Source organism: Panthera uncia, chromosome A2 (genome assembly GCF_023721935.1).
Source record: "Panthera uncia isolate 11264 chromosome A2, Puncia_PCG_1.0, whole genome shotgun sequence".
Lineage (NCBI taxonomy): Eukaryota > Metazoa > Chordata > Mammalia > Carnivora > Felidae > Panthera > Panthera uncia.
The window spans coordinates 14,652,216-14,667,660 of NC_064816.1; positions in this window are offsets into that span (position 1 = coordinate 14,652,216).

Genomic DNA, 15,445 nt, shown 5'->3' on the forward strand with positions numbered 1-15,445 from the left:
TTTCAAACTGTTATGCCTAGAATCACCAGGGAAGCTTGCTGAACAAATGGTTCCCAGGTCTCACCGCCAGAAAGTGGGAGTGAGGAAGTCTAGTTTGGGTGCTTGGAATCTGCAGTTTTTATCACATAGGAGTGGTCGGGCACCACGCTTTAAGAAACGCTGTCCTGGGGCGCCTGGGTGGCTCAGTCGGTTAAGCGGCCGACTTCGGCTCAGGTCACGATCTCAATGTCCGTGAGTTCAAGCCCCGCGTCGGGCTCTGTGCTGACAGCTCGGAGCCTGGAGCCTGTTTCAGATTCTGTGTCTCCCTCTCTCTGACCCTCCCCCGTTCATGCTCTGTCTCTCTCTGTCTCAAAAAATAAATAAACGTTAAAAAAAAAAAAAAGAAAAAGAAACGCTGTCCTAAATCATCAAGGAAATGCAAATCAAAACCGCAAGGAGGTAACACCTCACATGTGTCCGAGTGGCTAGTCCAGTGAAAAATACCAAGCGTTGGCCAGGATGTGGAGAAAAAGAAACCCTCGTGCACTGTTGGTGGGAGCGTAAATTGGTACACGGTGCCCTGTGAAAAACAGTATGGGGGTTACTCAAAAATTAAAGACAAATATCCTATGAGCCAGTGATTCCACCATTGAGTATTACCCAGAGAAAGCCAAAACATTAATTCCAAAAGATATATGCACTCCTGTGTTTACTGCAGCATTATTTACAATAGCCAAGACATAGAAGCAACTCAGTGTCCGCCAACAGATGAATGGATAAAGATAATATGGCACACACATACATATGCACACTGGAATATTATGCAACCATAAAAAATGACAAGATTTTGCCATTTGGGACAACATGGATGGACCGACAGGGTATTAGGTATGCTAAGTGAAATAAACCACAAGAGAAAGACATAATGCGTAGGATTACTTACATGGAGAACTGGGGAGAAAAAGTCAAACTCCTAGAAACAGAGTAGAAAAGTGCTTGGCGGGGGCTGGGAGGTGGGGGAAAATAAGGAGGTGCTGGCAAAAGGGTACAAACTTTCATTTATAAAACGAGTAAGTTCCGAGGATCTAATGTATAACACGGTAACACGGGGACTGTAGTTGATAACACTGCATTGGATCATTGGAATTTGCTAGAGTGGAGCTTACGTGTTCTCACCAAGAAGAAAGAGAAGAAGAGAAAGAGGAAGAAGAAGAAAAGAAAGAAAGATAAAGTAAATGTGTGAGGTGACGAGGGGGTGGCCTTGGTTAATTCAAAGAAGGGAATCCTTTTGGAATGCATATGTATAACAAATTATCAAATTGCACACTAAATATATTAGAATTTTCTTTGTCAATTTTACCTTAGAAAAGCTGAAAGAGAAAGGGAGAAAGGAAGAGAAAGAAAGGAAAGAAAGAGAGAAGGAAGGAAGGAAGGGCGGGAGGGAGGGAAGAAATCTTAGGAGAGGCAAAGTTGCAAGGTGAAACAGATTATTACGGATACCAGGCGCTTGGGGCTGGGTGGGTGAAGACAGTTGAGTGGGCACAGGCCACCGAGTGGGCGTTTCAGCAGGCTCAGAAGACAGAAGCGTGAACCAGATACACTAAGGAGGGAACGAACAAGCTAAAAAGCCAGCTTAGCCTGGTAGACCCTGAAGAAGAAGGAGAACAGAGCGGGGACCTTCCTGAGAATCTGGGAGACTTAAAACAGAGGAGAGTCCAGAAAGGATTTTACACTCCCGCTTCTATCTGCTTAATTTATGGATACAGAGATGGAGAGCAAGGGCCACGCGTCCAAGTCCTCAGAGGGCTAGGTGGAGGCGTCTGAAGTGGGAGTCTGTGATAAAGCTAATACAAATATGTTTTCAGGAGAAAAACCAGAGAGCAGGTGTGAACTAGTCTGGTCCGGGAGGTGTTAAATCATATTCTGGTTTTGAGAATTTCATTTTTCTTTTCATCTCTTGCCACATTCATTTAATTCAAAATACAGCACGTACCACATTATGCACGAGGCTTGGTTGTCCCGAGGAGGGAGCTCAGTGCTTTTAAAAATAAACTTGAAACTTCCATTGCTAGAACAGAGTGGTGGCGGATAGATTCTGTAGGATTTACAAAGGGATGTGAGCTTGAGAAAGAGAGGCAGGGCAGTGAACACACATTTATCAAGTTAAGTGGCCAATACGGCGAAGTGGCAATGACCTGAGTGGGTGAGTTTCAAGTCAGGCAAAACAAGAGTTAGGAGGAAACAGCATTTTCAGATGAGGAAAGACAGCTCAGAGAAGTAAAGGGTTTTGCCCAGGAGCAGAGGCAGCAGAGCTGGGACTGGAATCCAAATCTCATGAGCAGAGTGGTGAGAGTTTCTCAACCACTTTGACCCACCCAAATATAGGCGCCAGGGCTTTCTCTCGCAACTTTATCCCCACGCCTGTGACTGGAAGTTTCCTCACCCTCTATTTAGGGGAGCTTCTGAGTGTCCCATGGCTGTTGAAAAGCAGTGGAAGAAGGTGTGGTTTTCCAGTTTGGAGGAGCCTTGGCAAAGCCTTGGTGAGCGGCCAGGGGCCCTTCATGCACACGGTCAAGGGATGATGTGCATGCAGTTGACCATGGAAGGACCGTGAACCTGAGGGACAAGAAGAACAGCTGGCAGGGCGCCCCTGTGTATAACCCGGAGCACTCCCAGGCACGGAGGAATGTTCTGGAGGCACCAGCTTAGCTGCCCCGCCTCACCATGGCCTCCTAGGGGCATCTGGACACGGACACGATCTCAGTCTCCCTGCAAGGCCCGTAAGGGCAGGTTCTCAACACCCACCCACGGCAGCGTGACCCCCTCCAAACTCCGTTCAACGTCCCCTGTATCAGGCCATCTCTCCCATTCCCGTTGAGTGTTTGTTGAATTTGACAATGGGGTCCATTTTTTAGTGCCAACTACGGGCTAGGCGTACTCCGGTCCAATAGTTCTTCCTCACGTCTTTGGCTCTTTCTTGCTACCGTAGACATTCAGGAGTTCACACACGGGGAAGGTCACTTTGCTGGGTGCTGTGGAGGCGAGATAAAGAATGGATTTCATAACCACTTTTATGACATTTAAGTAAAGGTGTTCATCACCGGGCATATCTAAGGAAACTGAAGCGTGTTTTCATGCGCTCTCCTGTGTTCGCTAAATGCTCGTTAACGCTGGGGGACTGAAAGAGTGGGTAGATAATGCACACGTGTCACTTGTGAGTATGTTTTGCGGCTTGGGGATTTTTCAAGTTGTTCTGCGAAGCTGCATCAGGTAGTCGTTTCAACTGAAAATTCCATCTGAATCTAAAATCTTCGGCACCGAGGATGTTACAACGATCACGGTTAGCCCATCTACCCAGCTGGGGTTGATCGTTGTTACATAAGCTGTCCAAACAGTGTCAGCAAATGTGAACAAGCGTTTTTGGCCTTAACTTGATGAATTTGGCTCACGAAGAGGCTGAGCTTGTTGTTTACGAGCTTGGGTTGATTACCAGAGCAAACAATTCGAGCTGCGGGGGAGAAGAACTCCACCCTACTTTGATAGCGAACTTCTTAGCCTCACCCTATTTTTTTTTTCATTGCTGTGACCATTTAAAAAGTGTGTGTGTGTGTGTGTGTGAATCTGGAAGGAGTAGATAGGAGGCATCCAAACGAGGTCATTATATACTTTTCAGCAGAGTTCAACATAAATAAAATGAAGATCAGCTCTGTCTTTTTGGATTATTAGAAAATGAGACCCTTTGTGAGTTCGCAGGTTACCAACCCAACACGCTGGCACCACCAATTTCGGGGCATTTGCAACCCACACTAGGAAAAGGAGGGCTGAGAAGATAATGGTGGGCTTCTTAAGGGTGTTGACAGACTCACTGATTCTGCCACTATTTACAGAGCTCCCTGCCCTCGTGGGTGCAAGATTCTGAGGTTGTGATGGTGAGGATGGGAGGGGAGGAATGGGGGACTCAGGGGGCCCCAGCTTTCCCTCCTCTGTAGATTTTTGCTGAAGCTCGGGATGGGGAGGGCGAGACCAAATAGTAGAAAAAAGGATTTAGTGAAACATGATACAGGTGGGACACAGAAAAGGCAAAAATCTTAAGGTGATGCGGGGAAGGGGAAAGTCAGAGAGACACCGACCTGGTAGCGGGTGAGGAGTGGTTAGGGGAAAATCGTTGTGGGGGATTCTCTTGAATAAGGCAGAGTCTTTGGAAGAGGGCTTCTTGTACGTAACCGGTCCTCTCCGGTTTCCCCAACGTGACCCAGTTACGGCTGAGAAAGTACCCAAGACTTTGACGAAGGGAAGAAGCCAGGATTGAAAGAGACTTTACGGGACTTACGGCCTCTGTGTGGGTCTCTTGCGGGCGAGAGATTATTTTTCAGTTCTTCCGCTTGTTTACTCCCTCAGTGGATTGGTTTCAGAGTGCTCTAGTGACTGGCCGAGGAGTGGAGGACACTGACAAATTCGACCGGTGAAATCACTATCACATGCATTAAAAGAGGTCAGGCAAGGAAGTGGTTCACCATAAAATACTACAACTCGCTTTAAGATTATGTAGATGACAGCAATTTCTTAGCCCAAAGGATAGATTTCTTTCAGCGATTACCTCCACGTACTGAAACACCCCACAGGAAACGAACACCCAAACCATCAAACAAGTAAAGCCTACCCAAAGAAAATGTTAGGAATTGGTTGTGGAGAATGCCTTCTCGGGAAGTCCAAGAGACATTGGTTGTAAACCTGGGGGCATCCCCCTAATCCTTATTCCACAGCCCCGCATGCACGTACCCGTTTGCGTTAGATCTCCAGGCTCACCTCAAAGCAGCTGAGGTCACTTAAGGTCATTTAAGCAAAGGTGGTGGTCACCTCCGGCAATTGTCCGTGGAAGACCGTGAAACGCATTGTGGGGAAGGGAACAGTAAGCCAGAGGGAGTTTGTCCCTTTCAGGTCTGGGTGGGCAGGGGAATGCGGTAGGGGCCGTTTATAAAATCCTCTACAAACCAACCTGTGTGTGTGTGGCGGGGGGGGGGGGGGCGCAGGGCGGATGACTTTGAACATGGAACACACGGGATGGACGCCCTTATGGTTAGATTGGAGATAAGTGGTCTCGAATTGCCCTCAGCTGATAAAATTTGGTCTTTTCTTAACAACAGTGAGATGTGCGCGTAAACCGAAAGACAGCGCAAACTTTAGTATCTGTCTGCACCGTATAGAAACACGTGTGCATGTTAAGAAACTTAAAGTATGAATTTCTACGTGTGATTTTGTGCGACACACTGTGGAGATCACGGAGTTCGTTTTTCACTAGGGTCTCTGCTTGTATCCAATAAGCAGGTTCTTCTGTCTGTGTGTTGAGAGACTGTCCGTATGCTCAATGTGTCTTGTAAAGACTCAGAACTTATAATATTGTGAATATTTGCTTCTTTAAAATGGATATATATATATATATATATATAAGCCCTCTGAGAGGGGAATCATAGCTGTCATTTGGTGCATACTTACTGTGTCCCAGTGACAAGCGCTTCCTATCTAAAACGCAGTATTTTTTTAAGTTTATTTCTTTATTTGGAGAGAGACAGAGAGAGCACGAGCGGGAGAGGGGCAGAGAGAGAGAGAATCCCAAGCAGGCTCTGAGAGCAGTCAGTGCCCACAGCCTGACGCGGGGCTCGAACCCACAAAATTGTGAGATCATGACCTGAGCCAGAATCAAGAGTTGGATGCTTAACTGACTGAGCCACCCAGGCACCCCTTAAATGCAGTATTTAATGGAATCCTCAGAATAACTCCATGAGATAGATACCATGATTCCTCTCCTTCTCGAAGGGACAAAATCGAGGCTGAGTGAGCATAGGTAATTTTTGCGGGGTTGAGCGGCTAGTTGACGGCCAGGCTGGGACATGGATGGATCTGTGGAGGACAGCAGCCAGGAGCACGGTCTCCCAGCCCCTCCAGAACGTGTCACTGTCACACCTCCCGACGGCACGGCCACAGCGGGGCACCAGGACACCTTCTCCCGGAAGCACCACGTGGACTATTCCTTCCTTCCATCCCTTTTCTGATACTCTGATTCCCAAACCCCTTGATCCACGTTTGATCCACAGTCAAGCATTTCAGGGCCCCTAACTTGCTTGTTACCTATCCTCATCAACACTTGCCTTCCCCAGCAGGCTCTGTGCCTTCTAGAATACGCTTTCCGTTTCTTGGTGCCCTAAGAGCCCCAGCTTTTTCCTCAGATGCTCCTCGTCCGAGAGGGGGGGTTTCCTTCTTCCCACGGCTCCTCCCCTCAAGTCACATCTCCAGGGCAGGACGGGTGGTCTGTGCCTCCTTTGCGGTCACTTACAGACCCTCGAACTGAACTTCCCTCAACCGGCTTTTGTCTCCAGGGACCCCACTGCCACCTGTCTTCCGTCCACCGCCTTCCACCACCCCCCGGATCGTTCATTGGCTCGCACACACTCCTGGTGGCCTGTGACATCTGGCCCCAGCCTGTCCTGCCGTCCCTGGTACTGCCTCTTCCGGGCTCTGCGAGCTGCAGCCCTGTGTCACGTTAGCACCCGCTCTGCTCCCGCACCCCCTCGGCACCGACACCTGTCCCAGCGCGGCGCTCAAGGCTTGAACTCAGACACGTCCCTCTGGGGTCCTCAGCGGCCATCTGAGCGCTGCTCCGTTCTGTCACTGCCCTCCAGCCCTCCTCCCCCGCCCGGTCGTTTCAACCTTCACTTTTCTTCTTCTCTGTCCTCCTTTCCCCTTGACTCGCTTCTCTGGGTCCCGGCTCGGAAGGGCCGTGTCATCACCCGAGCACAAGAAGTTTCTGTTTCTCACCAGATGAGTCACTGTTAATAACCCCAACCTGAGCAATTCCAGCTTTAAATTCGTGTCGGCCCATAACCCACTGTATTGGCTTCATAAATATTTTTTGACCTCCCCCCTCCCTGTCCCCAGTGTTCTGTGGGTCTTTCAGCTGCTTAAGACATTTTGGGTGGACTCCTGTCCCCGCTTCACCCACAGGGCTGTCTCTTGAAGTTTTCCTGGTCCTCAAATATCCTTCTGTCTCTCCCTCTTCACTCCCAACGGACGATTCCCTTTCTGCGTTTCTGGAAGGGTAAGCTTCCTTGATGAACCTGCATTTCCATTCAAAGTGAGTTCCCTCATCAACAAGGGTGGAAATACTTCCGGATCATGAAGGCTCAGTATGGCCTGGGGCATGAGGAAAAAAAAAAAAAGAAAACCAAACAAACATTGAAAAAAAAAAAATTGACAGGAGGATAAACTAATATGGCTTCCTTTGGGGGGGTGGGGGGCAAACTGGAACTTCGTATCAAAACTGAAAATGCACACGCCCTTTGACCCAGAGATTTGCCTTCACGTCTAAGCGCTTAAGAAAAAACAAGCGTGCAGAGATGTGTGTACGGAGATGTTTACTGTGGTTTTGATGTGGTTACGATCTCGAGGGGGTGTGAGTGTTTCTCTTTTGGGGGGATGCCTAAAGCATGCTGCAGAGAAGTGGAATCTTCCGCCGCTGTCACAAAAGTATGAGGAAGAGTCCACGTGAGCTGCCGGGGAAAGGTGTCTGTAATACACGACAAGACAAAAACTGTCACGCTGGGGACCGGTGGTCACGGGGAGGTCTCGCTTACTTGGTTATTCATGCGCACACGCATTCGGAGAGGGAAAGCCAAAAAGTAACTACGCTCCAATCTGGGCTGGCTGATAGACTGGGGACAGACGTGGGGGGCGGGGGGATGGTTGGCCTCTGCTGTATTTGAATCGTGTTATTACGTGGGCATTCCTTATGTCATTCGATGATGTAAAGAGAGAATAAAATCTCAAGCCGGTGCAAAAACACCCTTTGTCACAGCCGCCGTTGTGTTCATGCGCTCACCACGGTCCAGGCGCCTTCCTAGGGGCCAGGCCTCATTTCTGTTCCCTTTAAAGAAGCAACTTCAGGTCAGAGATTTCAGGGTAGAGACCACCCGAAGAACCACATCTTTTTTTTTTGTTTGTTTGTTTTCTTAATTCTTCACTCCAAATGCTATTGCTAATGTTTTAGATGTTTTCGCTTTGGTTGGAGCCCTCTGCTGTCTGCTTTTTTCCTTTTTCTCCAGATGGCCTCGCAGACCCAGGCCTTCCACACTGGTCTGGTGGGGGGTCGGGGTGGGGGGGAGAGCCAACGGGAGGGCTCCACCTGCCCTGGACTGATTGTTTCATAACCTTGTTCACGGCCTCTCTGAGGAGGAACGTCAAATTTCTGTCCGATTTGAATTGGGTTCACCGGGCGCTTCCCCATTCAAATATCTTATAGCAAAATCAGAATCAAACAGGAAGCTGGCATACGTCTTTGGATACAAAGCTATACCTTATGTGAACAGTACAAGCATTAGGGTCATTTTCTTTACTGCCTTATGGGGAATGTCTTTGATGGGAAAGGTGTATTTCAATTTTGGTGTGACTTACTTTGAGAACAATGATTACCAATCATGATTTATTATTGTTTGTTGATTTTTTAAAAAAGTTTATTTATTCATTTATTTATTTATTAGTGTGTATTTATTTTTGAGAAAGAGAGAGAGAGAGAGACAGAGCATGAGCAGGGGAGGGGGCAGAGAGAGAGGGAGACACAGAATCCGAAGCAGGCTCCGGGCTCTGAGCTGTCAGCACAGAGCCCAGGGTGGGGCTCGAACTCACAAACCGTGAGACCATGACCTGAGCTGAAGTCGGACACTTAACCGACTGAGCCACCCAGGCGCCCCTATTTATTTATTCTTTGAGAGAGAGAGTGAGAAAGAGAGAGAGAGAGAACACAAGTGGGGAAGGGGTAGAGAGAGAGAGAGAGAGGGAGAGACAAAAATCCCAAGCAGGCTCCGCACTGTCGGCGCAGAGCAGACGTGGGGCTCGAATTCACAAACCATGAGATCGTGACCTGAGCCGAAGTCAGACTCTTAACCGAGTGAGCCACCCAGGCGCCCCATTATTGTCAGTCTTTTTCCAGAAATAGAAGACACAATTATTCGATGTATGGCAAGTATCACAGGGGCTACCCAGAGAATCCAGACTCTCATCCAATCTTCTAGAACACCCATGTACTTCTCCTTGCCTCACTGATTCTCAGAGGGACTCCCGTCCAGGGCTGTGATCCGCTTCTGGCCCCTTTCGAGCCCTTCTGCTTCTGCAGGGACTCAACTCCACCAATTATCCTTAAAGATTTTTTGTGTGTGAAAGTTCCTATGCTGTCATTTTCTTCCTCTCTCTTTGACTCTTCCTCAGTTTAAAATCATGCTCATGTTTTCCTGCACAATAAAAATGGTCCGAAACAGGGGTGCCTGGGTGGCTCAGTTGGTTAAGACTCTGACTCTTAGTTTCGGCTCAGGTCGTGATCGCATGGTTCGTGGGTTCGAGGCCCGCTTCGGGCTCCGTGCTGACAACGTGGAGCCTGCTTGGGATTCTCCTTCTACCTCTCCCTAGCTCTCTCTCTCTCTCTCTTTCCCTCTCAAAGTAAATAAATAAACTGTAAAAAAATGAACCAAAACAACGACAAACATTAACCCCAAACCCACCCTCCCTGTGTTCAAACGTTTCCTATCACTGGCTGCCCTCGCCTGTTCCTTCTGTTTATTGCTGAACCCCCGGAAAGAAGCTCCCCGGTGGCTGTTCACACCTCACCTGTCAGTCACCCGCAGCCTGGCCCCCTGACAGTCAGTCCCCCTCGCCTGTCCCCCCAGTCAGTCTCCCTCGCCTCCCCCTGACACAGATTTCTCCCGAGCCCCACCCCCCCGCCCGAGTGATCATGTGATCATTGAATGATCTCCTCATGGCTGAATCTGACGTCTGGTGCCTCCACAGCCTTTCCGAGTTGAACCACCTCCTTCTTTACACTTCCCTTGGCTTCCACTGCTCTCTCCTTTCTGTTCCTCCTCGCCCTCAGGGTTGGGTCCTCCTCTGCTCACCTCTCACAACGGGGTCCCTTGGAAGTCTGTCCTCAGCGGCTCTGTGTGCCCACGGTGCCTTCCTGGTCCGTGTCACTCCACTTACGCTCAGGGTTCCGCGTGTCATATAGGGGCTTCTGTCCCCCGGAGTGTGATCTGTGAACGACATGATACACCTGCTTTGACACTTTTACCTCGGGTCATGGAGGTAACTAATTTCTATCCCTAATTATCGTTTCTATCCTTTGTTAAAGTGGCAATCCCATGGCGTATTTCGTTTCTGTTGTCGTTGTGGCTTACTAAAGTTTATCTTTTTATTTATTTTCAAGAGAGAGCACGTGAGCAGGGGAGGGGGCAGAGAGAGAGAGAGAGGGAGAGAGAGAATCCCAAGCAAGCTCTCTGAGCACAGAGCCTGACGTCGGGCTCGAACCCACAAACCGTGAGATCCTGACCTGAGCCAAAATCAAGAGGCAGAGGCTCAAGTGACTGAGCCACCCAGGCGCCTCTCACACCTCATATTTTGTAAACTCAACATGTCTGCTATATAGGCTATAGAAACACACACACACACACACACACACACACACACACAAGCTGCCTCAACTAAAAAGAAATAGAAACCTTGAGAGAATGAGGAGGTGTAGGTGCTACTTCTCTGCAAGGGCCTTTGTTCAGATCCAAAGGAAAAGGGAATTGTGTTCAATTTGGATTCCTCTTTTGTCTCATCATCAAAAGGTTGAGTCAGTCTCTACTAAAAGAGTGAAGATTTTTCTCGTAATGCTATCATTAAAAAAATAGTTCTAAGAATTGTTGATCTGCACCTTGAGGTTGCATGTTTTAAATGGGATGTTGACTTCAGAGATCGGTGTTTGCTCCCTTCACGTTATAAATTGTGGTTCTCAGAGAGGGTTGATTCACTTCATCATCGCTGAGATGAGCCCACCGACTATAGACAATGAGCCTCCGGGAAGCTCTCTGAGAAGTAGGGGCAGAGGTGGAAATTTTGTTCCCCGTAAAAATTATTTCCAGGTGAAAATAAACAGGGCTCTGACAGTCGAACTGAAAAACAAGATGCAGGAAAAACCCCCCACAAACCCAAAATGCAGGATCTTGCTTCATTGGACAGTAGAAGTTGACAATTCAGCCTACAGGTCAGAAATGGGAACTGATCTCTTCCTGTATTTTATTTTCTATATTTTTCTGGTTTTATTTAAATTTCAGTTAGTTAACATACAGTGTGATCTTAGTTTCGGGTGTGTGCCTGTATTTTAGAAGAGTTTGCTGTGCAGAAGTAATCGTTCATCTTGTAATTAACCTGCACGCCTGATCGAATTGTTTTACTCTGCTCACACCATACCGAAGAACCTGTGACCTGGGTCCCCGGTTTATGCTGACACTTGTATCTTTCACTGACAAAAGACACCACTGGACTAAGTTTTCATTTTCAAGTGGGAGAAGTTAATAAATGAAGGAATGTGGATCTTTCGCAGAACCTTACATGAAATGCTCACTAAAAAGTGTAAAGGATTGAAATAAAGTTCACTTCTTTTTTGATAAGTAAGGAAAGAACGAAATCTTGCCATTTACAACGATGTGGATGCAGCTAGAGAGTATTTTGCGGAGCAAAGTAAGTCAGTCCAGGAAAGACAAATACCATATGATTTCAATCATGTGTGGAATTTAAGATACAAAGGAGATGAACGTAGTTGGGTGTGGGGAAGAGAGGCAAACCAGGAAACAGACTCTTAATGGCAGAGAACAAACTAAGGGTTCCTGGAGGGGAGCTGGGGGGAGATGGGCCAAATGGGTGATGGGCATGAAGGAGGACACTTGCTGTGATGAGCCCTAGGTGTCGTATGTAAGTGATGAATCACTAAATGTTAGTCCTGAAACTAATATATTACACAGTATGTTAACTAACTGGAACTTACTTTTTTATTTTTTAAAAGTTTTATGTACTTATTTTGAGAGAAAGAGAGAGAGCATGAGCAGGGGAAGGGCAGAGAGAGAAAGAGAGAGAGAGAGCGTGAGCAGGGGAGGGACAGAGAGAGGGAGAGAGAGAGAATCCCAAGCAGCCAGACATACCGTCAGCGTGGAGCCGGACTCGGGACTTGAACTCACAAACCGTTGAGATCGTGATCTGAGCTGAAATCAGGAGTTGGACGCTTAACTGCCTGAGCCACCCAGGCACCCCACCGACTAACTGGAATTTAACTAAAAACTGGAAAAAAGAGAAAACAAGAATTTGGGAAGCTCGAAAGGGAGTGACGTATTAATTGTATATTAATCACGGAATATGGTGCTAATGGTCTTTAAGGATCGTGGCATGAGAAACAGAGACTGTTGTTTTAGAGGGAGAAAGTGAACATTAATGTGGACTTAAAACTTTGCACCTATGGGTAGTACTTTATTCAAGAAATTATACCAGGAGAACGAAAGAAGAGTGTGTGTCCCTGAGTGTGTGTGCGTGCACGCATGTGTGTGTATGTGTTGTGTGGGTGCGTCTAAGTGTGTGTGAGTGTGTGCATGCATGTGTGTGTGTGTGCTGTGTGTGGGGTATGTTGTGTGTGGGGGTGTGCGTGTGTGTTGCATACAGGCGTGTGTGTTACGGGCGCTTGTGTGAATGTGTGTATGCGTGTGCACGAGTGTATGGGGGTGTGTGTACGTGTGTGTCAGCAGGGAAGAGCAGAAAAGAAGAGGAAAGGACTCTGGGGCCCTAAAATAAATCAGACGGGGGATGAGCATTTATTACAAACTTACGTTAATACGCGCTTTTTGTGGGGCGGGAGCGTAAGTGCATCACCAACTGTGATGAATCTACTTATCTGGTGATAGAGTCATGGGGTTCTTCTCTCTGGCAGGCGAAGCCTTTCTTTGCCTGAAATTAATCTTTTATAGTTTTAGATGTTGGCAGTGTAGCCAGGCCAGGCTCATATTCTTCTGTAAAAAAAAACCACCCTGCGCCTTTCTAAGCACGGGGAGCACACGAGCCATGTGAGGAGGGGCTCCTGGGGCCGGGGTGGGGGGAGTGGGGCACAGGGAAGGCTGGTCTCATCAGGGGCCTCGGCTCACGGGGTTTACACACTAAATATGGAGCAGGGGGGCAACACGCAAACCGGGTTCGTCTTTTCCCACCTTCCTGTTAGAAACCACTGCTTCAACCTCTCCGCTGATTTCTGGACCAATCCATTGCCAACCGTTGTTGTTGTCGTCGTTGTTGTTTTGGTTTTGGTTTTTTGCTCATCTTTCCTTTGGGCATATTTCTTCTGGGTCTGTTTTTAAAGTGTTTATTTTTGAGGGAGAGAGACAGAGCACAAGCAGGGGAGGAGAAGAGACAGAGCCCAAGCCCGACGCGGGGCTCGAACTCACGAACCGTGAGATCATGACCTGAGCCAAAGTGGGACGCTTCACTGACGGAGCCACCCGGGCGCCCCTCTTCTGGGTCTTTTATTGGGGATTATCTTTGGACCCTATTGAGCACAGGGTCCAAGCACGCTGGCCTTGCAGGAGTGCGCTGGGGCTGGAGAGGCAGGCATCATTTCTGGGAAACCAGAGAGAGGGCCCAAGAGGAGTATTTCTTACAAACCGCTTAATCTCGGTACAGATACCACCTGTGGGTATTATAGTTATTTTGAAAGAATGCAGAGGAGCAGAAAGAAAAAAAAAACACCCTCCAGAGATCAAACCTACAGAGGGCAAAAGTTCAAGGCGGGGTGGGGGGGGGGTTTATTTTTAATGTTAAAAGGGAAGATGGATGGTGAGTGAATTCGAGAACACTGATAAAAATGTGAAAGCTCAGAAAAGCCCCAAAGTGCCGTTTGGTTTGCTAAGTGTTTGTTTTTTCTGAGCCAGAAGCTAGCCCAACATATCTGCCTGATTCCTAAAAGGTTTTTTTCTAAGTGGCTGCTAGCCTCGGATGAAAACCATTTACTGTACAGCTTCAACCTGTACAGAAGTGTGTGTGTGTGTGTGTGTGTGTGTGTGTGTGATGTCTGTTTATTTGTCGACACAGGAACAGAATCACAGATGAGTAAGATCCTGGGCAAGACCACAGCCTAACACAAGCTAAAGCATATAACCGATTTGAGGTCCATCACTTTCTTAGGCTTCCCCAGTCATCCCTCTCGGTGTAACGGACTGGAAGCCTTTCCTCACCCCTTCCTAAGCGAGACCTCTCCTTCCAGAAGCTGGAAACCATGAGGCACATTCATGTCATTTATTATGCACCTGTCTTGGGGGACGGCGGAGGGCTGAGACAGCCCCACGACTTGCCTAAGGGGCCCCGTCACGGCCAGACGGTTTATTCCCCACTCGGTGGTTTTTACGATCATCACTGTTTTCTGGAGCTCATTTGTCGTGAGAAGGCAAAAATGATACACGGCCGGCTGTGGACTTTTGGACACCAAGTTCATCGAGGTGTTCATCAAGTGTGTACTGAAACCCAGCATGTATGTCGGGCGCACCTTAGGTTGTGGGGTCGCAACAGTAAGGAAAACAGACGCGCTCTCTGCTCTTGGGGGGCATAGCGGGTCTTAACGCCGTGTCGCACGAGGCGGGGAGGCTGGGATGCACGGCTTCTCTTCGCCAGGTGGATCTGCTCCCCAGGGAAGGGACTGGCGGTGACCCAGGACAACATGAAAAGGCAGACCGGCGAGGTCATGCTGGCTGTCGAGGAGAGAGGGTTCCACGATACCCCCTCCCCGGTGGTTCTTGCAACAAAAACCACGACGTCGCGTCCCCTCCTTGTTTCTTCCACAAACCCTGGTGGGGAGACCGGGACGTGGTGAGGATGGGCTCTGAACCTGTTGTTTCTACCATGTGTTACACGAGAAAGAAAAGAGCCTAGCCTGGGTGCAGGTGAAGAAAACATTAGTGGCTCTTGTGGCTTGGAAGCATCTTAAAGTACGGCTCAGTCGATCGTCTCGAATAGGAGTGTGTCTGAGCTACACTGGTCACAGCTCACGCCTAAGTCGCCGACCGTCAGGCACGTGACACAAGTGTGCAGCCTCCCTTCAGGCGCACATTTGGATTCTCCCGCATCTTGGAGAGGAGGCGAGAACATAAATACGAGTAAAAATGATAACGATAATGTATTAGGTTATCTCGCCACTGGTCTCTTAGAAAGTAGTGCTTCCTCTTTCCAGAATGTGTGAAGGTTATATTTGGACCCACGCTTGTTTTGAAGCTTTGTCTTAAATTGAACTTAGTTTAGGCTGGGCTGGGTTCTGATGAGAATAGTCTTCTCCTGGTGGCCAAGAATAGCTCACTAAAAACACGCCCAGTGAATACATGAAAATTCGCGAATCCATAGTGATCCTCGAGAGAAAGCCAAAAGAAATCATCTGAGGCAGCCGGTACCGACTCCTTATTTGGAAACTATGTAACTAAGGGGAAGCACGTTTCACGTCTTTCCAGCAGGGTTAAGCAAGCAGGTATGTGTGTATGGGGGGGGGGGGGTCTCTAATCTGGTCTACCGGCTGCAGTACGAAGATTCCATAATGGAAGAGACTAGTGCCTCGGTTAAATGACAGTGAGGGGAGCGCCTGCATGGC